Here is a 27,052-nt window from a genome sequence, read left to right on the forward strand (position 1 = left end):
TGCGATGGAGGCAGCGCTAAAGCTACGTGGGAGCCAGCATAGGAAACGTGGGCTAAAGGCAACAGTCGTCAGGAAATGAATCTGGAAATTGTTGTTGAAATAGCCCAGGGCAAAGCTGCGGAGCAGAAATGGCCGCTGACCTCCCAGGGTAGGTTGTGAGAGATGGAATGAGTAAGCAGAAGAAAATACATAGTTCGGAGATCAGAAAATCGTATCTGCTCTGCCTCCTAGTGCAAGGAGAAAAGGGGCATTTGATTAAAATAGAGAGGTGGTGAAAGAAATGCTAATAAAAGAGTACTTCTTCACAGGGTGTGTAATTAAAAAGGGGAGCTCATTGCTTCAAGGTGTCTTTGAGATCAGGAACTTAGCAGGAATTAAAAATAAACACAACCCCCCGAAACCTGTGATATTTCCATGGATAACAAGAATATCCAGTTTTGTCAACAGTTCGACTTCACTGCATAAATTCGCCTGTGACTCGCCAGGGTTAATGCTCTGTTCCCCCAAGGAGGATGCTGGAACTGCTCCCTGCTCGTAGTTTTTCTCTGCGAGTGCTGGCATCACCCGGAGCGAGGGACCAAACAGGGACCAAACCGACTGCTGATGTGATGGAGTATCCCTGGGTGATGCTTTTCAGGTGTCTGGCTCTCGGTCTGTCCTCGTAAGGAACATTGTTCCGACCGGGGGCCGCTGGACCACAGACAGACATTATTGCTTTTGGAAGCGGTTGTCTGGGATAATGAGGTGATAGGCAGTCTCCGGGAGGAACGCTTAGAGGATGTTAATCTCACCTAGTGAGAAGGGACTGCAGAACCGTGGCACGTATCACGTCATTAAATAGCTCATTGCTACAGGATATTGTGGAGGCCAGGAGCACAGATGGGTTTGGGAGGGGAGTAGGCACATTTGTGGAAGGTGAGGCCGTGGGTAGCTCCTGGTCCTGATGCGACCTCCAGTTCAGGCGGTCCTTGAAGGGATGGCTTCCAGACTCCAGAAGGACGTGCCATGGAAAGCCACCATCTTCTGCGTGACTTTTCCTATGCTCTTTCCCTTTCAGTCACCGTGGAAGACAGAATAGTTAACTAGAGGGATGCAGGCTCCGATTCTTCTCTTGTTTTTTATCTTTATATACTTAAGAGGACTTAGAAATTCCTGAAGGGCAGATGACTCACATTGGCAAGGGGTTCAGAAATCGGAGGATAGTCTGAAAACCCTGGGAAGCTAGATGGGAATAAGACAGACGTATTATGCTCAAAGAGTACTTAAGCATATGGAATAAGTTACTGGGGAATGGCAAGCAATGTGAAGACATTATACTAAGACTTTAAGATGATACTTTAAGGCGATACTTTCTAAGTTCAAGGAACACCTCTGTCTCTCTCTTGAGGAGGGGCTTGGGAAAAGAGCAGCCTTATGGAAAGGAGGAGGATTAAGAAGATTGCTGGGAAATGGCAGGCGGATCGTGCTGGATGCCCTTTCCCTGTTCCTAAAACTTCTACCATCCTCATGAGAGGAAGAGAAAATAAACCGAGGAATGGTAATGCTCAGGGTTACACAATCAGGGTCGGAGGCTGCTGACCTTGCCGCTAATGGTTTATGGGCAGCCACAGGCGTCCACCGCTGCCCGTGTTTTCCTTGCACATTATCTCGCAGTTGCCAAGTGACTCGGTCCCAATATGCAGGAAATTACTGGAGAGCTATATTTAGCAAGATGAGCCCATATCTTGATTTGGCTGGAAGCTGAGGCAGATTGAATTAATCTAGGGGAAAGACAGAGTGTGTGGGGTCCCAGCAGAACATTTTCCCCCAAGTTTCCCGAGGTCCTCTGGCCTCCCAGATTCAGTCTCTCACTGGTCTCAGTTCGCAGGGACAACTCGCAAGGTCCTCTCCTAATGTCGGCCATAATGAAAAGGGACGAGATCTCGTGATATCCCATCTTTATATGAAATATCACGTGAATGGGATGTTATGCTCAGTTGGTCAGTTTTTGGTCAACTGTTTCTTGTTGCCCCTCTCGTGAGGTGTGCATCCATTCTTATAAGTGACCTCGCATACTGTTGCTATGTCTACCAAAACATGGCTTTCAGGAAAATGGAGCTAATGAGGTGGCTTTAGCTGACAGGCAAATTCACCAAAAGAGAAACTTGTTTTTAACAAAACCAGGACACCGCTCAGAAGAAGATGGGTGAAAACCGCATTCTGCAAGAGTAGCCCGTGCCCCTCGTTGTCCCTCCTTGTGGTGCCCCAGGCAGGTCCTCAGCCACGGGGACACTGGCTTGTTCCCAGGAGACACCTGCAAGGCGTCAAACCTGCACGTGGATGGTTTCTCCCCAGGTTCCCACCTCGGAAGCGGCACACAGAGGCTCTCCCTGCGGTTACGTGCCCTTTGTGCTGTTGTCCTCTTGGAGGTGTGTGGGGAGTTGTTTGCGATGGGCCTGATTCACAGCCCACAAAATGAGATTGGTTTTGGACCAGACCCCGTAAGGGGTTTGCGTTGCATTTCAGCGCACAGGAACACAAAAGAGCAGTCTGGTTATTTGCTCAATAATTAGCAGCTCCCCCTAAGGGGAGATAAATCAGTGCTGGGATGAGTCTGTAACCAAAATGCCTGACATTCCCCCGCAGCTACCGTGCAGCAGCCAGGTGGTGCGGGAAGGAGGGATTTTATCAGCCCTGTGCACCGTTAATGACTGTTTACCGTGCGGTTCATTTTCAGTGTGCTTGGCTGGATACAGGCAAGGAATGCGATCCCTGGGCGGACACAGAGCCCTGAGTTCCCATTTAATGTAATAAGTGTTTTGCGTGGCCTAAATACACAGGTGCAGGTATCCGACAGGAAGGAAGCAGCGTGATAAATACTCTGTGAGGCATCTCCCAAGGAAAAATCCTAAGAGAAAGCTTTTAACTTAAAGAGATGGTTTGAAACGTCACCAGCTTTTTTCCCCCATCCTTTCGTGCTTTCATTAGGAGTCAGTTTGCTGACCTACAAGCCAAAATACAGTGCCACGCGAGTTGAACGGTCTGTCCCACCGGTGGGCAGTGGGGTTGCTGTGCCGTGGGTACGGCTGTGGTAAATCCCTCTGGTCTCACCGAGCATCCCTCAGTGTGCAGAGGGTGTTCCTGCGGCTGAGGAGGAGGAGGACAGTGTGGAGGTCCTCGTGGCCACCAGCTCTCATGTGTGGCAAGTGAATGATGGTCTGTCTGCACTGCATGTCTGAGATCCTGTGAGCTGTTCATGTTGTGTGAGATGATCTTCTCCATTCACTGTAGTGTTTAAGCGTGTGCCGAGTTCAAAGGGAAACCCAAACTTGGATGCTTTTATGAATCAGGACTATCCTGCCTACTTTTATTCTTACCAAATTAATTGATGAGATTCTTTGTAAGTGTTGTCCCAGAATGTGACCTTCTGGCGTCTTCTCTTTCAAGTGCGCAATGCAGTGGCTGAGTAGGGTGTTTGCATTCATTTATTTCTTGTAGGCAGTTGTAGCACTCAGTGTAGTCGTGGCACTTGGAAGCTGGAGGTGCTAGACCATGGATGGCTACTGGTGTGTGGCTGACGCCAGCCCACAGAGGGCCAGTCCTGTCTCTCGTTGTCGGAAACATGCCCTTGGTTTCAGCATTCATCATCATTTGTCTCTCGTAATTGCGTTTTCCTGAGTACTAGAAATTAAATCAGCAGCGACAGAATATTTATGGCTCAGAAATATTCCGGACGATTTCTAGAGAAGCTGTTTCCAGTTTGGTTATTTATGTTCTTTTATCATGGAATTTATAGCGGGAATGGGGAACTCAACAGCAAAACCCATATGAAACATGCTGAATGAGCCACACGTACATTTACTATGGGCAAAGAGATGCTGGTGTGAGCGTGAGGCATCCATACGGTGGCCAGTGCTTCATCTCCTACGGTCAGGCTGCAGAGAGGGGCGGGATGGTTGCTGAGCTCACCTGGTGCGTTCTCTTAATTCGGAGGTTGCCATTATTCCCTGGGGAGAGGCTGGGGATGCTCTGGGAGGAAAGTTGGACTCTCAGGGGCAAACCGCTTCAATCTGCTCCTGATGTTGGTCCAACTCACGTATGGACGTTGCAGATGGAGCTTGTCAAGGGTCTGTCCACTCTTCCCCTGGGAGGGTGGTGCAGCCGGGCTTTTCCTCACTGGTCAGAGTAAAACTGAAATGTCTAAATTTCCAGTGAAACAAAAAATTGGAAGGATTTGTTCAGGAAACTGAGAAGTGAACTTGTCAGGTCCATTTCCGTGATGTCAGATTGTAGAAGGCTGACTTGCCCCTTGCACTGTCGCACTCATTTCTGGTCCGTAAGGCATCTGAAATAAAACACTTTGGCTTTGCTGAAATCTAAGATTTTCATCATTTTCCCTGCTAGAAATTTTGCCAGTATCAGCATACTTCCAAGAAACGTTCTTGTGTCAGTATTTTCTCATAAAAAACTATTGCTTATGCAAGACTGACTACACTCAGTGATAAGATCTTTTTACAGTTCCTATCCTGGTCTCAGCTCCAGCCTCCCTGTGTTACTGTAAACTTTTATTGCATGCCATAAATAAATTGTAATCATGTACAGAAGGAGTCTTGATCTTGCAAGGGTGTGTCACGATCTCGCCACGATGATGATGGATTGCCAGCTGAACCGGTGACCCTGTTACCGATTGCATGTGGGGGTGAGCAATGCGAGTGGCCCAGCCTCCCTGCAGGATCCCCAAATTTCCTACGAGACTCGCAGTGTATCTCAGGGAGCGGAGGGAACGGGCGGCTGTGGGGATGATGGGAGACGTGGATTTGATGCTGTCTGTGGTTCAGGACCTCAAGCAGGTTACGGCTGAGTAGGCTGACCAGGGCATTTTTGCACTCTCACAGAATCCCAGAATGTCAGGGGTTGAAGGGACCTGGAAAGCTCACCCAGTGCAATCCCCCATGGAGCAGGAACACCCAGCTGAGGTTCCACAGGAAGGTGTCCAGGCGGCTTTGAATGTCTGCACAGAAGGAGACTCCACAACCTCCCTGGGCAGCCTGGGCCAGGCTCTGCCACCCTCACCAGGAAGAAGTTTCTTCTCAAATTTAATTGGAACCTCTTGTGTTCCAGTTTGAACCCATTACCCCTTGTCCTACCATTGGTTGTCACCGAGAAGAGCCTGGCTCCATCCTCCTGACACTGCCCCTTTCCATATTGATCCCCATGAATGAGTCCCCCCTCAGTCTCCTCTTGTCCAGCTCCAGAGCCCCAGCTCCCTCAGCCTTTCCTCACACGGGAGATGCTCCACTCCCTTCAGCATCTTGGTGGCTGCGCTGGACTCTCTGCAGCAGTTCCCTGTCCTTCTGGAGCTGAGGGGCCACAACTGGACACAATATTCCAGGTGTGGTCTCCCCAGGGCAGAGCAGAGGGGCAGGAGAACCTCTCTGACCTACTGACCACCCCCTTCTAACCCACCCCAGGTCCCATTGGCTTCCTGGCCACAAGGGCCCAGTGCTGGCTCATGGTCACCCTGCTGTCCCCAGGACCTCCAACTCCCTTTCCCCAACACTGCTCTCTGTTAGGTCATTCCCTAACTTATACTGGACCAAAATAAATCATTGCATCAGTGCTGACAGTCCTTTTCAGGTTTTCCTCTGGATAGCTTTTACAGCTAGAGTTGACTTTCAAAAGGCCCGAATTGCTATTCCTGAGATACCATAAAGAAATCCAGTGCAGCGAAGTGCACATAAAACAAGAAATAAAAAGCAGGGCCTTTGTCTGCCTGTAATAGTCGGAGTGTTTCCTCGGGCGTTGCAGCAGGCTGCCCTTCCTGCCGGGATGGCTGCCTGCAGCCCTGCAGATAACGCCCGATCTTTTTATAGGATGCTACAGACTGTAGGTGGAGAACCCAGTTCAAAGTGCAGGTCACTGAGCTCCTATAAATTGTTGCTGACATCCCCGATAAAACCCGTGCTCTCCCTTCCTCCCTGCGTCTTCTTTTAGCAAGGGGAAAGGGCTGGTAGTAAAGACGCCGTTTTTCCGCTTCAGTCAATACTTTGATGTTTAAAACTGTCTAATATTCATTAAAGCTGCTCCTCAAATGTACTTGGAAGAATTACACTACCCTTTTAATGGTTGTCTGTTATGGGACAGGCTATTTAAACCAATTCCATGTTGGAGGGACGGTGCATCCAGCACAGGGCTGTCCCCCCCATAAGACGATCAGCCCTGGGGTCCCCCTGCCCCCCAACAGATGTGTGGGGCAAATCGATTGTTTCCTGGGAAAAGGCGTTGTTGGGTTAAGTGAGAGTGTTTGGAAGTGCCGGGTGGTGACGTCCCTGCCCTCCCCTCCATGATCCGCTCCTGGCAAAAGCTGCCCTTTTTCATCTTTTTGGAAAGAAATGTTCAGATTTCTTACTTCAACATGAAATTAATTTTGAGGTTTTTTTGGAAGGTCATATATACCTGCACGTCTTTAAGAGGGGTTTGTTTAGGGAATGGAAAAGTCTCTGCGAGATAAAGCGAGACGCTTGAGTTTGAGAATCCTGAAACAAAAACTGTTACTTGACTAAAACCAAGAAAACTGAAAGGAAGAAATAAAAATCTTCTCAAGGCAACTTAAAGCAATATTTCCCATTTCTGCTGGCAATGAGGTTAAAAATATAAAGCTGACAATTCAACCCCCTTGGGATGAGCTATTGAGTGTCTTCATCAAGGTCCTTCCCCAACTCCTGCAACTACAGGTCTGTTCCCTGAAGAACATCTAAGACCCTTCCATGTCTCATTATGACGATACTGAGCCTTTCACAATGTTTTCACCAGAACGTGCTCATAGGGAAGTGCTCAAACCTCTACTGTTTTGATGGGAAAATGGTGAGGGACTGATTTATCTCATCTAACTTTAGTTATCTAAAAAACAGACATCTTGTCAAAGCTGCTTGTCTAAAGCCACATTGTAGCTGCTTTTGCCCCGCTGTTAGATCAGGGATAGATCATTGTTCGGTCTCATCGGGGTTGTGGATGTGGGCAGGGAGGCTGTTTCTGCCTTTAGGGGATTTCTGTGCTCCAGGTGTCTTCTGAGATGTGAATTTGGAGTTTGCGCTGCAGCTGTGAGAAATGCTGCTCCCAGGCCATCTGCTCTTAGTGGATGCTGGTCAATGGGGCTGGGAGTCAGGAGTGCTGCGAGGGAGGCCAACCAGGTACTGTCTTCTGGAATCTTTGGCTGCGAGACATTTGCTAAGGTGACCAACAGTCCAGAGGGGCTCGGATGGACCTTTCTTTATGATTACATCTAAGAGAGAGCTTGCTTACAGATGCAAAAGCCTTGAAACGTTTAAACTCAGGAATTAGAGCAGGTGGCAGGATCGTTCAGGAGAATGTTTCCACCTGCGATGTTAAAGCTCTGTTGGGATTTCTTCGCAACCCAGCTCCGTGCTCCATGGACTGTCATTCAGCTCCAAATGCACTCCAAGAGCTACAAAAGAGCCACTGTCCTCTGCTTAATCCGTGGATTGTACGTCTCTATTGGTGCCTGGCTGGAGCATAGTACACACAGCCCTAATAGGAGCAATTAACGTCAATCCAGCGATACCTCCTCCCACACACCGACTTGAACTAATACAACCACCTTAATTGCCCAAGTTCCTTCGCTTTCAAAAGCGCATTCCACCGAGCGATGCCTTTTCTAACACTGGGAGTCTGTTGTAGCAATCCTGTTTCTACCCAAAGTGATTTCAACAGCAGTTCTCTGCCCCTCGGTGTCCTGGTGAAGCCCGTGCACAAAGACTGGGACGTGTGGTGGGGTGGTGGTGTCCTGGTGGGGTTAGCAAAGCCTCCGTGGTGTACAACAGGGCTTGGAAATGCTCTTCTTAGCCCTGGGAGACATCCTGAAAAAGGAAGGGTGAGTTGGCACGCAAGGAAAAGCGCAATGCTCGGTCATGTTAAAGCTGAGGCAAAATGTTTCATTTTAAAGAGCTTTAAGATAGTCCCTAATGTAAAAGCTTAGCAGCTGCAGCAACACGGAGCCTGAATAATTTCCATGCATTTGCTGCAGCAACACGGAGCCTGAATAATTTCCATGTATTTCTGTACGTGTGCGTGCCCGCACGTGTGTGTATTTTTATTCCAACTCGTTTGTGCCCGTGCTGCAATGAGCGGCACAATGTCTTGTGCTCTCAGGTTGACGCTGATTTATTTGCCACTCAGGTGTGAAGAACAACCGGTTGGATTATGTCAATCTGAAGCGGGCCATCTGATTTCAATTCCAGCTCCCAACAATTAATGCCTTACACACCATTTCTGCACAATGCCCAGCTTACGGCCTATTATGTTTATCGTCAGACCATGAAGTATTAGTTACAGCAAGCCAAAATATGTCAGATAGCCCTGGTTTTCTCCAGCATTCTTGAGAGCGAGTTACAAAGAAAATGTTTCTTTTATGAGCAGGAAACTGAAGCTTTGAAACCCCTGAATGCACACGGTCAGCCTGTGAAATGTAGCTTCGATTCTCCTTGCCAAGCTGGCTGTAATGGGTTTCAAAGAGAAATCAGATTTCCAGTACTGAATTAGAGGAGGAATGGTGTACGCTGTGTGATGGATGGAAGCAGGTGGACATCGAGGTGTGAGATAGGAATGTAAGACAGGAATCTCGAGGGAATGGGCTGATTCTTTTCGGTGCGGGGATGCCGAAGTTGCGAGGCAAGACACAGGAAACATTTAGATTTTGTACTTCAACATGAAATTAATTTTGAATTTCTTTTGAAAAGTCCTATATACCTGCATGTCTTTAAGAGGGGTTTGTTTAGGGAATGGAGAATCTCTGTGAGATAAAGCGAGATGCTTGAGTTTGAGAATCCTGAAACAAAAACTGTTACTTTACTAAAACCAAGAAAACTGGAAGGAAGAAACGAAAGTCTTCTCAAGGCAACTTAAAGCAATATTTCCCATTTCTGCTGGCAATGAGGTTAAAAATATAAAGCTGACAATTCAACCCCCTTGGGATGAGCTATTGAGTGTCTTCATCGAGGTCCTTCCCCAACTCCTGCAACTACAGGTCTGTTCCCTGAAGAACATCTAAGACCCTTCCATGTCTCCCTTCTTGGAGATCCATATACATACTCTTTCTTTTTATCCTTCACTTGCTTTTGGAATTTCTGGGAACTCATGAACAAAAAAGTCCTGATCTATAGGTCTGCAAGTTCAGTGCTCTCTGGCTTTCTTTGGTAAAATGTTCTTTTTAAGCTACAGCATTTTAATACTGTATATTTATTTTCAACGTTTCATACTGGGAAATGAAGTATCTTACAAGATATCATTTCTAAAACGACTGGCCCATTCAGCAAGGGAAGGAGCAGTGACTTACCAGGGCTAAGGGTCTTGTCACTTGGTTGAAGTGGGGAAAGATTTCTTAGATGCTATCGTGACATTAAGAGTAATAAGAGTGATTTAATAACAGATACTGTAGAAACAGTGTGGGCAATCCCAGCAGCGTGTGTAGAGCGCAACTCCCTCCTCATATCTTGAGGATGCTTCTCAAGTTGATAATTGGTATGAGACATGAGGATGTTTACCCGTCTTCATCTTGTGCCATGGGTTTTTATTCTGTCTGTACGTGCAAATAACCTTTGAGGAAGCAATGTCAATTTAGGGGCTTTATGACTCCTTATCTCAACTTTATGCATCCATGCCCGTAGCTTACCAGTCCCCAGTTCTTCACTAACGATGGAGGCTCTCATCTTTGGAAGAGATTACGTGCTGTGCATTGGGTAATAGGTCTCGAATGGATCATTACCATACTCTTTTGCTGGCACGCTGCTTAGCGCTGCACTGATGAAATTCACAATTCACTCCTGTGTTTTTGCATTCCTAATGGATATGTATTCCAATTCCATCCTGGCAAACATTTACAAGCAGCAAAGAGGGACGTTGGTGGGACCATAACTCAGCCCTGGTTCAAAGCTCTTGAGTCTGCAGAAGGGGATGGGAGAGTCTTGAGGAACACATCTTTATGTCAGTCAAGTGTTTCCAGAATTGATCAGTGCTTTTAGGCCCTATTTTGAAACTAAAAAAGTTCAGATACTCAGAGGATACTGCTTCCCTTCACTATATATCGCTCATGAGATACTAAGGTTTTGGTGCTTCACTAAGGTCAAAAATACTTCAGCAAAAGTGCTGTGGTGTTTAAAGGTTCAGTTGCATGAAAGTCAAGAAGGGCAAAATGAGAAATGTGAGAAATGTGGACATCTATCGCTTCCATCACCATGAAGGATAAACTTCTCTCAGGCACTCTATGATTTCTTCTTATCAATGCTCATGGTGGCAGGGAAGTGTAATCCTCATGGTATAACCATAGGCACCATCTAATCATAAAATGATAGAAGAATGTAGGTTGGAAGGCACCTCTGGAGGTCATCTAGTCCAATTTACAACTCAAGGACTGCGTCAAAATTAAGTTCAGCGTTGAAGCTGAGGTTGCTCGCGTTACCAACATGTTCTTTGGCAAAGCCAAGAGTTAAACTGAAGTTTCTTGTATCCTGATGTGGAGCCCCTCAATTATACTCTAACCCACATTTTGTAAGTGGTTGAAAAAAAAGATTTAGAAAATCAGACCAATCTAGTGTAGTTTACGAGTTGGTAGAGTGAACTATATACGGGCAAAGGCAGCGTCGGGTGGTAGGACAGCAAGTCGGAAGAGAGACCAGTATAGAAGAGGACTATGAAAAAATAGGTGTTTCACTCTGAATGCATTGGGGGAGCATTTATGATGTACACTGAAGCTTTAGGAAGGACACCCAGTGTGTTTGGTTTCACACAGCTGGTTACCTGTGCAGCGCTCTGAACCTCACGCTTTTACTACCTGACTAATACCTCAAGATGTTTTCTGCTTATTTTCTCTGCAAGCCTCATTGCACTGACAAATACATTGTCCATATGGGTGAAGAATGGCATTTAAGTACCGTGTGTAGAAATCCCACTTACTTTTACACATTACGCTTCAAAGCCCTCCTTCCTGGATACAAAAGCTGTGTTTCCAGCAGAGGGTTTGCATACTTTAGCATGAAGTAAGAGCACCGGGGTACGAAGCCAGCCGTGTATATAAACCATTAAACAATTCAGCACAAAGCTGCACAAAATGTCTGTTAAATTTAATGGTACTATTAAAAATCCACATTTAAGCTTGCTTTATTTCTAGCAACGAGGTTTTGAAACATGGAAAAGTCGGGTAAAAAAACCCCGACAATAACAACCAAACCCCAGCCGTTTCTTGGTACGTAATTTCATAGCAAAGCCAAAACGCCCCGGTCCCATGTTTCCCAATTGGTCTCGCTCCAATCCTGAGCAGAGTTTTAAGTTTTCTGCTGTGTAAATGTTCCCTTTATGGAGTGGGCTATAGCCAGTGCCCATGGAAGCCTCTCCTAAGGAGGTGTTATTTTAATATATGAAGGGCAGTCATTTCATTTCATAAAGATAGCTTGTTCCACGGAGGAAATAAACACCACACTTGACAGATGCTGGGACGCTCCTGTGGGGCAGGGGAAGGCCCATAAAGCTTTTCTGTGTTCCCTGCATTATGGTGCATGGGGCTGTCGATGCCCTCTCTGAAAACTTATTCTGTGCTGTAACTGGAACCACCTAATAATTTTATTTTAGTTTAAAATACCATGCATGAGTGGCATAGAGTGCAGGGAGAAGCACGGTGTTAGGCACAGGGTGCTGATAGCAAGTGGAAAGGGGTCTCTAGGTCAGTATATAACCTTCTCTATATACATTTGTGGTGAACTTGCAGCGCATTGGCATCAGGCGAGGTGTGAGGGGCTCAGCACCAGCTTAGACACGGCGAGTTTATGGGAATAGCGTCTCTGTTGGCGTAACAGAGCGCAGGTTCATGGGCTTCTGCGGGTCTTGTTTCAATCAGCAATTTGTCTCCCGCTCTGTCCCAAGCCCGTAGGACTCCGAGATGGTGGATTTCTCCCCAAATTCCTATTTTAGATTCCCTCGTTTTGAAGACGTTGTGCCCCCAGTGTGTTGTGAGTGACTGCGCCTTTTCAAGATGGGCACAATCGGTGTCTTGATTTAATCATTTTTGGATGCTACGTGTACTGAGGGCTGATGGACGACTACCTCTGGTGCAAGGTCTAGGGGCTAAAACGCTGGCTTAGCAGCTGGAGGGAAGAGTTCAGACGAAAGGGATGAGAAACCTCCTGCCTTATCTGTTAATCTAATGCTCTATTTGTTATCCAGAAATTACGGGGAGCTGGCTGGCGAGCAGAGGTGAGGCTTATCCAGAGTTATTCCACCCGCATTGCTCAACGCCGCGTTTGTTGTGCTTGGACGGGGCTGGATCGCTCCGTCGTCTCCCTCCCTCCCACCGAACATAGTAGCTATACTATGCTCTTACCGGAGACCTGCGGCACTTAATGGTGAACCCAAGTTGCTTCGTTTCTCCCTCATTTGATGAATGAACCTGGGGTTGAGGTGGGTGGTGGGGCTGGAAGCAACGAGAGAAGCAAAATTCCCAGGTTTCCTTAATGGGCAAGAGATGTTATGCTGAGGACAACATGTATTGCAGGCACTTTGTTGGCCAAAAATAAAGCTTATGGTACAGGAAAACATAATTTAATTCCCAAGATAAATAGCCCAGAAATGGAAGGATTTGTTTTTTCATGTAGAATGTGTAACGTCTCTTGTAATAGAAATAATAATTTCATCATCGGCAAATGCTGTTGTTGGCACTACTTTAGCATTGTAGTAACACTTATGTGCTAAAACAACCTGTTATTTCTTTCAGTTTGGGGTTTTTTTACATGATTCATCGTATATTCTGTACCAGCAATAGTCCTTACCAGTAAAGATTGCGGTAGAAATGACCTCTCGGAACAGCGTTGTATGATGTTGTATCCACTAGCGTCAGGGAATTCCTTATGAAAGAAATAAATACCACTAAATTAGTTGTACAACACTTCAGTTAAACTTCAGTTTCCTTTTCAAAAGCTCACACAAATGGCAGCATCTACTGTATATGTTCTTATTTCCTCTTTGGATTTTGCTTCGCAAAAGTTTGTATTTTTATTCAAATCAGTTCAGACTGTCACCAATACATAGAGATTCATGATCTTTTTTTCCACACAGCAATCTTCCCCAAGAAAGCAACTCTTAATTCACCGCTTTGCATTCTTCTTATAGATGTTGCACATATTCTATCTCGTTATTTGTCTCAGCAGCAGCCAGACAATCCTATCGCAAAGGCTTTTGTCAGGATGGAGGACACCAGTGTGACTTGGCAGCTCCATTCACGTTGCTTTTGTGCTCCTTGGACTGTGTGGGTTCCTTACTCTCTGGTTCCAATGGGACTTCTTGTGGGGTAAAATACTACATAACATCAGCGAAGTTATGGCGGTTTGGCCCTCCCTATATTAAAAGCCTGCTCCTCCAGGGACTAAGCACATTAGAAAATCTGCTAAATAACAGCTTTGGAATGCGTTTTCCTATATATATATATATGTACATATAGTTGTTTTGCATGGGGAGTGGAGTTTCCTGGACTAACTCCGAAGCTGATGTGAAGGAGGGAGGGCGGTGGGTGGCACAGTAGTTGGTCTGGAAAGCTTGTTGGGTCAATTCGGAGCCATCACAGCCTGGGCCCTTGGCTGGTCATTTATAACTGTGAAAAATAAGGGTAAGGTGGGTGAAAAAAGCTCTAATTTTGCCCCTGTGGCATATTTTGACCGCTCTGTGTTTATTTTATTCAGCCGTGAGTGACAACACGAGATGTAGGGCATGGTGAAGCAACGCCTGGGAGTTTTGCCACCGATGCTAATGGTGTCGGTCTCTAATCCCTTTCCAGCAAAGGCGAGATGATGCATCAGCAAAATGCTCGCCCACACTGGGAGAGACACCAGCGCCATTCACATTGCCGAGACACTGAAACACTATTTTGCTCATTCCTTAATATATGGTCTTATAGGGTAAATATTTATCCAGCCATCTGAAGGCAGAAGTAATCGCTGCAGTTTTCCCTTCACTCAGAGACGGGAGGTTTTCCCTAACTGAAAAAAAAAAAAGAAAAAGGAGTCCAATTTTGTGTATGTGAAGAAATCAAAGCGTTGCCCTTGAAATGGGTTTTTCAGCTGTCTCCTGGGCATTCCGGGGTTGGTTTTCACCACGTGAGGTTCTGAAGTGCATACTCAACGGTTCAAACGCAGGAAAATTGGCTATCAGTGCCAGCTCTGTTGGGTGGGGAGAAAGCAGTTCCTTTATAGTCCTTCTTCCAAGGGACTATACGAGAATGAGCTGGAAGAAGTCTCGACTTTTATTATATCCTGTAATCAAATTTGAGCATCTTATTTGCTTCTTTTCTCCAAGACCACCCTGGCGGTAACAGTCCACACACACAATTTTGGTATGCGCAAGCCCATAAATTTCATAACAAAATATGGGAGCTGAGGTTGGAGGAGGAGTGTAAGGCAGAAGGTGCTGAAATGTAAAGTCTGTGTGTATTTGAAGGGATGTCATTTATTACATACTTCTGCCTTTAAATAAAAAAACAACCCTTACTGTTACCACACAGACTGTATAAATATATGTTGCCTAACGCAAGATGGTGTGGTGTAAAGATTTTATTGGCATGTAGTAACTTAGTTTGAGTAGCAGAGGCCTGAGCAAGCTCTGTATCACCTCAGATGTGTGCCAAGAATACATGTCCTTGGCATGGGCAATGAGAACATCCCTAGCGACGCTGCCTAGGTGTAAATCTAATGAGGATAATAACCCATATGCTTCAGGGCATCAACCCATTACTGGCTGCCTGGGATTAGGAAGGAATTTCTCCTTTGGTTGTGTTGCTCTAAAGCCATTTATTGTGGGGCTCCACACACTTCTCTCTGAAGCCTCTGCCCCTGACCACTGGCAAGAAGAGGATAATGGATGTGATTGACTCCCCGGCAGGGCCTGCTCTGCCAGCTCCTGCGCTCTTCTGTGAATTCTGTAATGGTACCTGTTTTATGTGGCTTGGAACACGTTTCGATGGGGCACTTTGTGCACATCTCGCCGTAACGCCAGCTCCTATAAAGCTTCTTTCATAAATGCGTGGAATAATTTAGGTTGGCAGGGAGCTCTGCAGATCCAACACCCCACTCCAGGCTGGGCTGACTTCAGCGTCGGGTCGGCTCAGCTCCCAAAATCCTGCTTCTCTGCCCATTGGGACCTTCCAGCAACTTCAGTAAGAGCGACATGTCTCGGTACATCTGTCTTAACCTGAGCTGTAGAAAGGTGGAGTCTCTCTAGTCCCAGTTAGTAATATTTTCTTTCTTCTGTATAGAGAAAGAAGAGAGATAAGAGAGAAAGAAGAAAGGGTAGAGAAGTGCATTGCTCCTGGTGGAGCTTTTTCCATCCAAATACAGGTGGCCGAGAACACCCTTGGCCTGAATAATTCCTGGCAAGGTCTGTCGTTCTCCAGTGAACCTGGAAAGAACGTAGATGTCCCACTTAGATTTAAGACGTACGTCCTAGGCAGCAATAGTTACCTGGGGTGAGTCTTGACCAAAACACAACGTTGTCCAAGGTGAAGGTTTTTGATAGGTTTTTGTATCTGACTTATTGTTGCACATCTGAAATCAGCAAAGATTTATCCCGATGAAAAATGGCCTTGGATTTCAGCGATGGCAGCTGATATTTGAACTCGGGAAGTTTGCTGTGGGCTAATCTTATTACAGCTGGTAGAGAAATTCAGACCGTTGCTGTTTCTTCAGGAGAGAGCAAGAGGTTTCGAATAAAACATTGTGAGAAGAACGTGTCTGTCTTTTAGGTGACAAGAAAAAATAGTGGGAGAAAAGAAGTGAATTGCTGTTTATTTCTCTCTCAGTGAACAGAGGCCTAATGCTTATTATACAGTCTTATATCTCAGTCTTATATGCGGTCTTATTATACAGTCTTATATCTCAATCTTATATACAGTCTTATATCTCAGCGAGTCCCAGTGAATTTCTTGAGAATGAGTGAGGTTTTCCTATTCCAGCTTAAACAGAAAAAAAACCAGGTCAAGGACAATTGAAAAATCACTTTTTATCTCCATCTGGGAAACTTCCATGGATTTTTATTAGCAAATCCGATTGAAATCCTTCCTGCAAGGCAAACCCTCCATACGCTGTCTTATTTTCAGGATGCCAAAGGGATAAATGGAGTGATGGAATCTGGAAAGATCTCACAATTGGAGAAGTAACTTTCCCCCCCTACCATCGCAGCAGGGAAGGTTATGGGAGCAAGAAAAGATAAAGCTCCTGTGATGTTAAAACTTGCTTCTCTGACAAATACAATTTTCTATGTTTTTACATGAATTATGAGAACAAAAAGAAGGGTTGATGTGCAAGTTGCTGCCCGAATGATGTGCCAAGGGCAGCACCATGTTGATGCTTCTTGAAGCTGAGCGTTGATGCTGAGAGTCCACGTTGGTGCTTCTTGAAGGAAGAGGGGGAAGTTTGTCTTAAAAATCCTGAAAAGGAGGATGTTTCAGGAAAAAGGGGAAAAAATAAAGGGTAACGTTTCAATTTGGGTACATTTGGAGCTGTAGTTTGGTTAACCCCTGTGTGTTGAACTACAGAAACCTCTCCTCAGGCCTGAGAGCCTCACGAAACAACCACCATCCTGGTGATTTGTGGAAGATTGAAGCAGGGAATTTGGACTCTGGAGTAAAAGGGAGCACAGCACTCCCAAGCAATCACTGCAGTTAGATGGTTTTCATTTTTCTTTTAAGAGACTATTTTCCAATTAACTCTATATGTGATTAACATTCTCCGTTTGATCTCCAAGCAACTACAACCGCATTTCTCCTCGTATTTGGAGGGACATGAAATACATGATTACATCAATGGGATCACGTTGGTTTCTAATGGGAAAAGTGTTCCCATCCCACACTTGCAAATTGTTCGAATTTGACATAATGAAGTTCCATCAAGTCTCCAGTTTATTCTCCATGACTTGGCTCCTGCAGAGCATCCCTTGATGCTGCTGGTGATCCCACCAACATGTGTGTGTGTCTACAAACATGTACTTATGGTCTTGTAGGAGGTGGTAGCCAGTTAGCGAATCTCATTCTCAGTATGTGAGATGTCCCACGTCGTGTTTAATGAGCGTCCCACGAGATGCTCATTGGGTTTGGACCTGGGTTTGGACCTCTGAAAAACAAATTATAACAGCATTTGCTTTAAATATACAACCCATTCAAATATGCAGGCTATTCAAGCTGTTAATGAGCGGTGTATCTCTTCAGCTCCTTTCCTCTGCCCTGTCTGCCGGTTTTCTGGAGCCTCTCGTAGCGCAGCAGACGGTGGTAATCTCTTTCAGATGCTCCCAGGATCTGTCTGTCTACATCTTGGCCAGATCATGAGCGAAAAGGGGATCATCAAAACCAGAATAAAACAACACAGCAGCCGTCCAGCACGAAGCGATGGAAATTTGAGGGTGAGAGAAGCCGAGTTTCTGCTGCCGCCGTTGTGCTTTGGTTTTGAGCGCGGGGGACAACGTCACTGCCTCTCAGCTGTCGCTCGCTGGGTCCAAGGGCTCTGTGGCTCCAGAAAGCAGTGACGCAAATACCATAGGAAAGGAAATATTTGGTCGATTGCTGGAACTGGCCATGTGTCGCAATCAGATGTGCGAGGATTAGAAAAACAAGAGCGAGGAAACTTGGTGTGCAGCATCAAAGGCAGAGTTAGCTCAGGCTTTGGAGAGCAGAAGCGTGGCCCTGGTTGTTTGTTGACTTTCTCCCCGTTGGCGTGCTTGGAGCGCTTGAGCTCATGAGCATGTTAAGGGTGTGTTGACACTGGAAGGCAAAACCCGCGTCTCGTGGGTGCAGCGAGGCTGTTGTGCAGCTGAGATATCACAAAATAGGTTTATAAGGGCATCCTGAGCGCCTGAAGCCGTGACAAGGATACATCTGCAAAATAAAAGCGTAGTTTCAACGGATGGTGCAGAGTCAGACCCGATATTCGGAGCCATATGGCTGTTACAGATTGTTGAGATCTCTCCCCTGGGCCTGGTGTGTCTATACACAACCATACAGGATTAGGTTTGTGGATGCTGAGCAGAATCCTTATCATATCACCTTTTTGTTCTGTATCGAGTTGTTGTTGTTCTTTGAAGGTTTGACCCACTGTGACCAGATTTCCACTGGAAGTTATTTTTGGCTGGATTCTCAGTGTCTAGTAAGGGTTGATTTATTTCTTTAGTGACTTTTAGCAGAGCTTTTTTCTCTCTCATTTTGTTATTTCTCTCCATGAAAGATGTAGGAGCTCGTGGCCTTGCTCTCCCATCATTTTGGCCTAAGGAGTTAAAAGTCACCAGAGAGCTGCTGAGACAGGAAGATCCAAAGGGAGCACAGTTAGATAGAGCAAAGGAAATTAGGCTATAAAGAGCGTTGAATGAGAAGTTCAAGTTGTCTGGGAAGAACACTTGCACCAAAAAAACCCAGCGTGAGCTGTTAAAAATTGGCAAAATGTTGCCAAAACTCGATCAGGGTCTGGCGATGCCCACTGGTGACTGTCGGCTGATGCAACATCTGTGGGAGCGCGTGAGGAATTGGGGTCCAATGTGCACTTCACTTCTCTTTCTACCTAATGGTCCCATTTTTCAAATGTGATCTTCTTTGCTTCTTTGTCCACTTGCAGAGCCCGGATTTCTCTCCCTGACCCCAGGTGCTAATAACCCGTAACCTATAACAGGAGAGATCTGCTGCCCATGTTCCCGTTCATCAAATGTCAAGTGTGCTCCAAGGGATGTTTAGTCCTGGACTATCCTTTAACACACCAGGAACAAGGCAATAAACCCAGCAGATGGGTGTCCAGTCCTGAAACTGCTGGAAGTGTTCTAGATGTAGCTTCTAGGTCTCTCAAACTGTGCTCATCAGACTGAGGATCTTGAGTTAATGGCCATGACTGGAAGCACTGACCATCTGTATTTTCCAAACTTACAAAACAGGAAACTATGGTTGAGGTGGGAAAAGGAAAGAAGGACCACTCATTGCTCTCAGTAATTTTTAAAGAATCATCAGTTTTATTTAAGACTGAAAAAAAGAGATTTGTATCTAATAAAAGTGGCATTAGTGCAGAGCTAGATAATTAACATAACCATGTCTAATTCCAGTGTAATTAGCATGCTGTAATTAGAAGAGCTGTTTGTATAATTAGAACACGCATAAATTAGCACAAAGGTATTTTAAGTATAGGGTTGGTTAATCTGGTGTGGTCAGTAAGGCTGCTGGTGTTGTTGTGCGTCTCAGGTGGCTTCTGGTGGGTACGTCACGCACTTGGGTGGCAGAGGAACCAGTGTGGGGTGGCACGGCTGTGCTTCTCTGCCGTGAAGTTTCTGCTGGTGGAGAGTGTGTTGTCGGGCTAATGACTTTCATGGGAGGATGCTCAAGCGTGTAAATTATCCTTATGTGGATTAACAAGATTTTCCTGCCTGCATCCGTTTTGGGAATGGCCACGTTGTTGTACTTCTCCGGATCAAACCTGTCCTGGATCCTGTAGGCTTTGGCAGGGCTGTGTCAGCTTTCACCAGCCTAAGGTGTAGCGGCCTTTTGGGTTGCGGCTGGACATTCATTATGGGAGAGGTTAAGCTGCGTGAAGGCTATTTAATTACAGAGCTACAAAGGTTTCTGCGTGCTGCTTTCCCTGGAATTCATTGCAGGTTGTGGAAGGTGTGTAAATCAAACGAGCAGCACATCAGGCGGGGGGCTGGGGGCTGAGCAGGAGGAATTATTGGATGCCCTCATAAAACTTTAAAAGGCTTGAATGTCAAGTTTAAACTCTTGGGGCCTTAAAACTCGAGTCTCAAGGCACTTCTACCTGCTGTTTCATCACATAAGCTTTTCAGTGTTCATGAGCTGCAAACCCAAGATGATTATGACTTCTATTTCCCTGCAGTGTATTTAATTTCCCTTTACTGTTGTCATCATACCCATGTCTGAACCACCTTTCATCTCCTCCTACCACTCATCATCCTTTCAGTTGTAGCCAGTGATGCATAGGCTTTTTAAATAGAGTGTTCCTTGTAGGCTCTTATATCAAAATCTGTTTAACCTCTGGTGCTTTCGAGCTTAAGGCAAAATCGCTGCGTATTAGCAGTTCTAATGCGTGGCTGCACTCAACAGGAGAGTCAGCAAATCTGCAGTGATAGGGCAGCCCCGAGGGACCAGCGCCCTGCCAGCAGCTGCTGGATGTGGGGCTGGATGATCCGTTAGAGAGCGACGTAGGGGAAAGGGACCTGGGGGTCCTGGGGACAGCAGGGTGAGCATGAGCCAGCACTGGGCCCTTGTGGCCAGGAAGGCCAATGGTACCTGGAGTGGGTTAGAAGGGGGTGGTCAGTAGGTCAGAGAGGTTCTCCTGCCCCTCTGCTCTGCCCTGGGGAGACCACACCTGGAATATTGTGTCCAGTTGTGGCCCCTCAGCTCCAGAAGGACAGGGAACTGCTGCAGAGAGTCCAGCGCAGCCACCAAGATGCTGAAGGGAGTGGAGCATCTCCCGTGTGAGGAAAGGCTGAGGGAGCTGGGGCTCTGGAGCTGGACAAGAGGAGACTGAGGGGGGACTCATTCATGGGGATCAATATGGAAAGGGTGAGAAGGTCTGGAGATGGTCCCAAACTCATCTGACAGGGCAAGGAGGGCACCAGGATCCTCCTCCCTGCCGTGGACAGACTTTCCTGACATTTCCTTGCAATGGTTTCATTCTGGGGAAACACCACTTGTCTCATCCTCTGCTGTCCCTGCAGCCCAAGGAGCCCCTTCCATCCTCTCTCCTCATTCTTTGTCTCTGTGTGCGCTGTCTGTCACCAGGGTAATTTTAGACACTATTTAAGAGCAAACACTCTGCACGCACCACCAAAATTGTTCTACATGATACCCTGAGTGACGCGGAGATTTACCATCAGATAAAAGCAGTGGCATCCACAGCAAAGCAATTAAACTGACAACTCAGTGGCTCAGATTTTAATTTCGGGGGAAGTTTCGGGTCGCATGCAGTTGAATCTCCCCTTTGATTAGGGCTGGCTGGAACACGGCAAGAGCAAGGAGCAGCTCCTAATTCTGCCAGAGCCCAGCTCAGGAAAGCTGGGTTGCATTGCTGTTGCTGTCTGGTGGCTGGAGTTTCTTCATATTGGTTCCTTCATCACCCACAAACCAAACCATTCAGCAGCAGCTGTAGCGAAAACGATCCTGGGGAGGGGATCCTGAGTAGAGCGCTTGGCTCCCCCCTTAGCTCAGACATTCCCTTTCTTGGGTGAAAGCAATAACAACTGCAACAACAGAACAACTTGTAGATAACGCTCAGTTTGGTAAGTTCCCCATAAAATAGTCACTTAATGCAAGATGCTTCAGTTAGCACTCAAGTCCAGGGAGAATCTTATCACTTGGTGATTATCTTGCAAGAGAGGGAGAAATTCTGTGCTACGCAGTGCACGGAGCAAGTGAGCCTCTTGGCTTCAGTTTAAGGCTTCTTGCCCGTTTCCATTCCACATATTTATTCTATCAGCCCAGTTTTATAACATCCTAGAAACAGTTCACTCGATTTTCTTTCAGAGAGTCAGAAACCATAGCTAGGCATTGGATTGCAGAGTATCAGAATGCTTTGCTAATGAGAAGTGGGCAAATGAATCTGAGGAAATAACTCCACTTTCCCTGAATATTTCCTCATGCCTGGGACCAAACCCAAAGCCAAGCTGAGCCTCACTGCTAGGATGGATCTGTGTTTTTCCAGTGTTGGTTTTGATCGCTCCTCACACCCCATCGCCGCACTGGAGTTTGGGTTTGGATAGAAGGGAAGTGCTGAAAGGTTGTGAAACGGTTGTTTCCGTCGTGTCTCTGGCCCAGTCGGCCACAGAAATAGTTCGAAGTTTTGGTGGAGCCTCTGAAAGTTCATTTTGAGCCATGAACTTTGGGGAAAGCTGCGGATGGCCTGGGAGAGGCTGCATCTGGGGCTGCCAGAACCGACTAGCAAGATTATTGCTTTGGAAGTGCAGACTCTAAATGGGAGATAATGGAGGTATATCTTCATTTGGCTCTATTTCAGCACCGCTGGTAAGCTGCAAGGAGTAAAAGGTTGAATAAAGGTTCCCCTTTTACCCCGTCTTTGTGATGAGAAAACGGGGTGCTTTGGTCTAGCAAAACCACATCGGTTGTTATGATTTGGTTTTGCAAACCTCAAGCCAGGGAGGTTGGGGTCTGGCTTCCATTATATTCTAACCAGAAGGTTCATGCAGAAGAGCTTTTCTGCTCAAAATAACCCTGAATTTGTCCTAACTTTGGTTTAATCCCAGCAAAACCAAAACTCTCAGCCCTTTAAGGTCTGTCTGTCAGTGCTGTTAATGCGTTACAAAATACCGCGTCGGGTTTGATAGACAAATGAACTCTTGGAGGATATTTATCATGCACGCATACAAACACACACAGATGTATGTATGTGTATATATATATTGCAGTATTACGAGCTTCTCTTTCATTTGACCACAGTGGTTTCTACTCAGCCACAGCAATCTCGTGCACATACTCACCAGCCCCTATTTTCATTTGTGCTGGGGTGAAATCAAAATCGACTCGTCAGGCTTCAAATGGAGGCAGACAGTGCGCCACCAAGGGAGATCTGTCCTCTTTCTATAGTGCTTGGGGAGCACAACCCACAGCGGACCTGAAACAGCGCAACAAACATGGTGATTATGTGCCGGATGTACTGGATGCGAACAATATTGAGAAATTTAAGATCAACCCTTATAAACGCACTTACAGTGTATGCATATAACTAAATTAATAGCAGGCATAACTCTTTTAAAAGTCACTTGACTTTAATTGACATATCAATATAATTGGCAATTATCTTAATTGATATACATGGCATAAATACTGTGCTCTGGAAAGCTTCCAATCCTTCTTTATTAGAGTATTAAGCCACAACATATGCAGATTACATGGAAATACCACTGGAGCATTTGTTAAAAGAATTCCTTTCTTATGTCTCTCTCTTATATTTTTATATACATGTGTATATATGTAAATATGCAGAAAAAAGCCATGAGGACACACTGAGTGTTGTCAATACAGTCTTTTAAACAATTTCAAGTAATTCCACTAAAGGGGTTGTACAAGTTTCGCACTCTGCTTTTGTGGAAATCAGCTTTCAAGTCAGTCAGGCTAGAGATTAGATCCAAAGATTTAAAACCCCTATAGATCAAAAGCAGATGCTCTTAGAAGACATTTCAGCCAAGACAAGCCGTCTGGGGACATTGTTACAGCGGGAGAAGACAATTTATCATTAAAACATGAAAGCCTCTGTTCAATAATAACCAGATGTATTAAAAAAAAAGAAGGAAAGGGAAAGAAAAAGAGAGAGAAAGAAAAAAAATAGGGGTGTCAAGGTCTTGATTCATTTGTCTCCCACTAGAAATCATCTTTATCCCATACTTAGGAAACGAGTGCAGATTCTTTGATGCCAAGACATAACTTAAGAAAAATTGAACCGTTTCACGTTGTAAATCCTTGGCGATTGTCAAGGCAATTTTAATTATATAAAAACCCCGGATGGCAAGGGTAAAGATAAGGAGCAATCAAGTTAAAGAGTGGTTTCTATGCCTTAAAGAGCGGGGGAAGATCTGACGGGAGCATTTCAGACCCTCCTCTCTATTCATACCCGTTTTCACCTTTTCCCATCTTCACTCTGACCTAATGCAACTCGGCGGTAGCGCTCAGCTTTAACCTAAACCCTCCCCTTGGCACCTTTGCAAAGGGTATTTAGGCTTTCCCTGTGTAGCAGGGGGATCCGGGGGTGTGCAGGGGAAGTCGGGCCCAGCGAGGTGGGACGAGCGGCCTCCTCATGTGCAGGGCGGGAAGTGGAGACCTGGAGATATCAATTTTCCCATCTCATGCTGTAACCGCTAGAGAGCATCCCATCCCTTCCCTTCCCAGGGAAACGTATGGCTGCAGCACAGGAAATGCGTTTGCTGCCAGGACATGGGAGGTGGAAGTGCTCTTCACTCTCTATACTCGTTTTACAGGCCACGCTATAAGAGAGTGGGTGTGATTAACATTTATTGTAGTTAAAATCATTTCCAGGTCTGTGGTTTGACATTTCAGGCTGAAGTCCCCTAGAGAACGAGTACATCTAAGGACTCGGAGCGAGTGGTGTGAGGTCCGAACACAAATTCTGTGCCGTTGCCACCAAGCAGGTCACCAGACAATCCGCCTGAGCTCCTCGGTGCGCCCACAAAATGAGATACAAACCTCGTTGAGTTTCTCGTAGGAATATGGGAGTGAAATGCATGTAATGTCTGAGAGATGGGAGGGAACTTGCTCAAAAATGCTTTAGTTGGTGTTGTTGGAAAATGCTCATTCTTTGACATGGGAGCTTTTGGGAGAAGCGTATTGGTTTTCAGAACGCTTTGGGAAAACTGCCCAGGTTCGGAATGACATTTTTGATCAGTTTTAAGGAGAGATCTGCCCATCCTGTGCAAGTTCAGAGGGGAACACACGACTCGTAGGGCTTTTCCGATCCCTCCTTTGAGCCAAGCAGATTTGAACTGGAGTCTCTGATTCCCTGGGCGTCCTGAGGGATGGGGTCCCCTATTTCTGACTGTGAAGAACACCTTTATCCTGGCCCTGAGGAGCTTTCCCAGTAAAAGTGTTGTCAAAACCAATAGAGAGAGAGATTGCCAGTTTCAGTAAAATGTGAACCTCATTTTCCTATCATTGAGTATCTTAAACATGAGGCTGTGTCTTCATCAGCTTTATGTCTAGCTCCTGCCTGTGTCATCCTTGATAGGGTCCTTGGAAGAAAGAACGAACTGATAAACAAAGATGAGCATTGGCCCCTCAAGAGGACAGGGAAGACAATTTAGAGAGTGTGATCAGAAACTCTGGAGACGCAGGACATGGATGTTTGTGGATTTCCACATCTCTTTGAGCACGGAGCACAAGTCAGAGGTCTCTTGTCTGTTGGTGGCTTCTGCCACAAGGGTTCAAAACCAGGAGATTTGGTCAGGGTGAGAACACTTTCCAGCGTAGGCCTGGAAAGCTTATCGGCATGCTCGCCCTCTAGGCCCTGCAAACCTTTTAGCAAAGCGATTGTATTCCTTTTTCTTTGAATAAGAAAAGAAGGATGGTGCCATGTTCTAGACCAACAAGAACAGTTACAGTAGGAAGTACTAAGCTTTCTGGAAAACTCAACTTGTGTGAGCTGAACAACTGCCACCATGGAAATGAATGCATTTTTATTTCTCCTCTGTGTGCCAAGCACCATTCGTTTCAAACAAATCTGTTTCCTGCGCTAAGCACAGTAACTTTGGTGCAAAGTTTCGAGAAAGCATACCGTGGTTGCTGGCTTTTGACCATCCCGTTGGTGTCTCTGGAGCCATGTGCAGTGATTTGGAGACCCGTGGAGACCTACAGACCTGTTGGGCATGGCAACACTTTAGTGGCACATCTGCAAGTCACAACACGCAGCTGTTGGCTGAAGGTGTATGGTCTGGTATCACCATTTTGCTCTTCCAAGTGGCCTCAGTCTCCTTTGCTTAATTTGGGAAGAAATCTCTTTGCATCGGCCTTGGAAGGCGAACGTTCATGAGCAGAGTGGACTGAGCAGGGGAATCAGTCCCAGGGCCAGATGAACAGTGCTGCTGTCATCAGAAGGCTGAGTACTGTCTCTTTTGTTTTGACTCACAGCAGAAGATCTGACTTAATTAGATCCAGACTGGATCCGTACATGGGTTTGGAAACCCCCAAAGTTTGGCAGTTCACATCTGGGGTTCTCACCGTAGATTTAAAGGCAGGAAAAAATGGAGAGAACGGGGCCGTTCAGCAATCGAGGGAAGATGAGATCAAGGAAAACGCAACTTACAAGGGGAACAAGAGGTAGCGACATTTACACCTTCATTGCCCAGTGTTGTTGCAGTTGTGCCTATATATGGTGTAAACCTTACCTGTGCTTCCAGGTGGCTCTTGCCTGGCTTTTGGAAGGTGGAGATCCACTAGCACATGGGTGCCAATGACCACCACACTGTCACCGCGGTCGTTGTCACTGTGCCTGAACAGCAGCTCGTTTGGGGCACAACAAGTGGTTCCTGTGGCCACATCCACCGTTTACACAGTGTGGGGGAGCACACACATAAAAGTTGAGTGCAGAAGTGCACAAGCACAGACTCACACAGCCCTTGGGCCTTTTCTGTTAACAATCAGACCCATAAAGCACATTAAAATAAACCTGTTTTTACAGCTCTGCACTGCTGTTCAACCAAGCATTTCAAGAAGCAAACAAAAGCACCCACTGCTCTGGAAATACGAGACTTAATTCCTATCCAGGAGCACAAATTGTACTCAGGAGGGAGTTATGAAACCCTGTTTAAGTTCAGATTTGTATTCAGCTTTACATACCTTTGATTCACCCTTCTGTAGGAGGTGTTCTTCATTTTTAGCCTTTGATAGCTCTGTATTCTGTTGACAAACCATTTCCAAACAGTTTTTGCTCCAGGTTCTGAGAGAACGAGGCAGAAACAAGTGAGAATTTTTTCTCGCGTTTTTCAAGTGTAAATATGGACAAGAGGGAGGTTCAAGTGCACAGAACCTCTGAGAAAAACACCAACCAGCCACCAAAAATCCAACAACAGAATATCCTCCGCCTTCAAAACAGTGTCGTACAGCACCCAGAATAAAAGGGGCTTGATTTTACTTGGAGATCCAAACTCAAAACAAAAATAAGCGTTTATAATAATAGTTTGTAAATAAGGAATTGTTTGTTGTCCTTCTGATTTTTTCTTTGATTTCCCTGCAATCCTTTCAAATAACATCACAGGCGTTTTGCATTTGTCAAGCTAAGTGAGCCACTCGTTCTTCCCAAACCTCGCTCAGCTGTAAGGGCTTTAAATATTGCAACACTTGACATAAAGCAAAGATCTTTGCTGATAAACGTGCATAATGGTTCAAAACTGTTCCAGCGAGCAAATCTGGTTTCTCAAAGGTAAACAATGCGAAGAGCTGGCCTTTGATTAAATATTCCAGTCATTACATGCTAATGGCGCATGAAACTGTGATTTATCAGCTAAAACAATGTTCTGGAAA

General features: G+C 45.8%; 1 protein-coding gene and 1 long non-coding RNA gene across 2 annotated transcripts in view; one reads left to right on the top strand and one right to left on the bottom strand.

The window, feature by feature from the left end:
* TRABD2B (TraB domain containing 2B) overlaps positions 1-27,052 on the top strand; it is a 286,099-nt gene that overhangs the window by 45,188 nt on the left and 213,859 nt on the right. The window lies entirely within an intron of this gene.
* Positions 19,058-26,804, bottom strand: LOC139828204 (uncharacterized). The gene is made up of 3 exons (XR_011739573.1): positions 26,369-26,804; positions 25,308-25,389; positions 19,058-22,637 (listed from the first exon to the last, which is right to left on the bottom strand). It is a non-coding gene; the product is annotated as an uncharacterized lncRNA (long non-coding RNA).

This window comes from Patagioenas fasciata, chromosome 6 (assembly GCF_037038585.1).
Source record: "Patagioenas fasciata isolate bPatFas1 chromosome 6, bPatFas1.hap1, whole genome shotgun sequence".
Taxonomy (NCBI): domain Eukaryota; kingdom Metazoa; phylum Chordata; class Aves; order Columbiformes; family Columbidae; genus Patagioenas; species Patagioenas fasciata.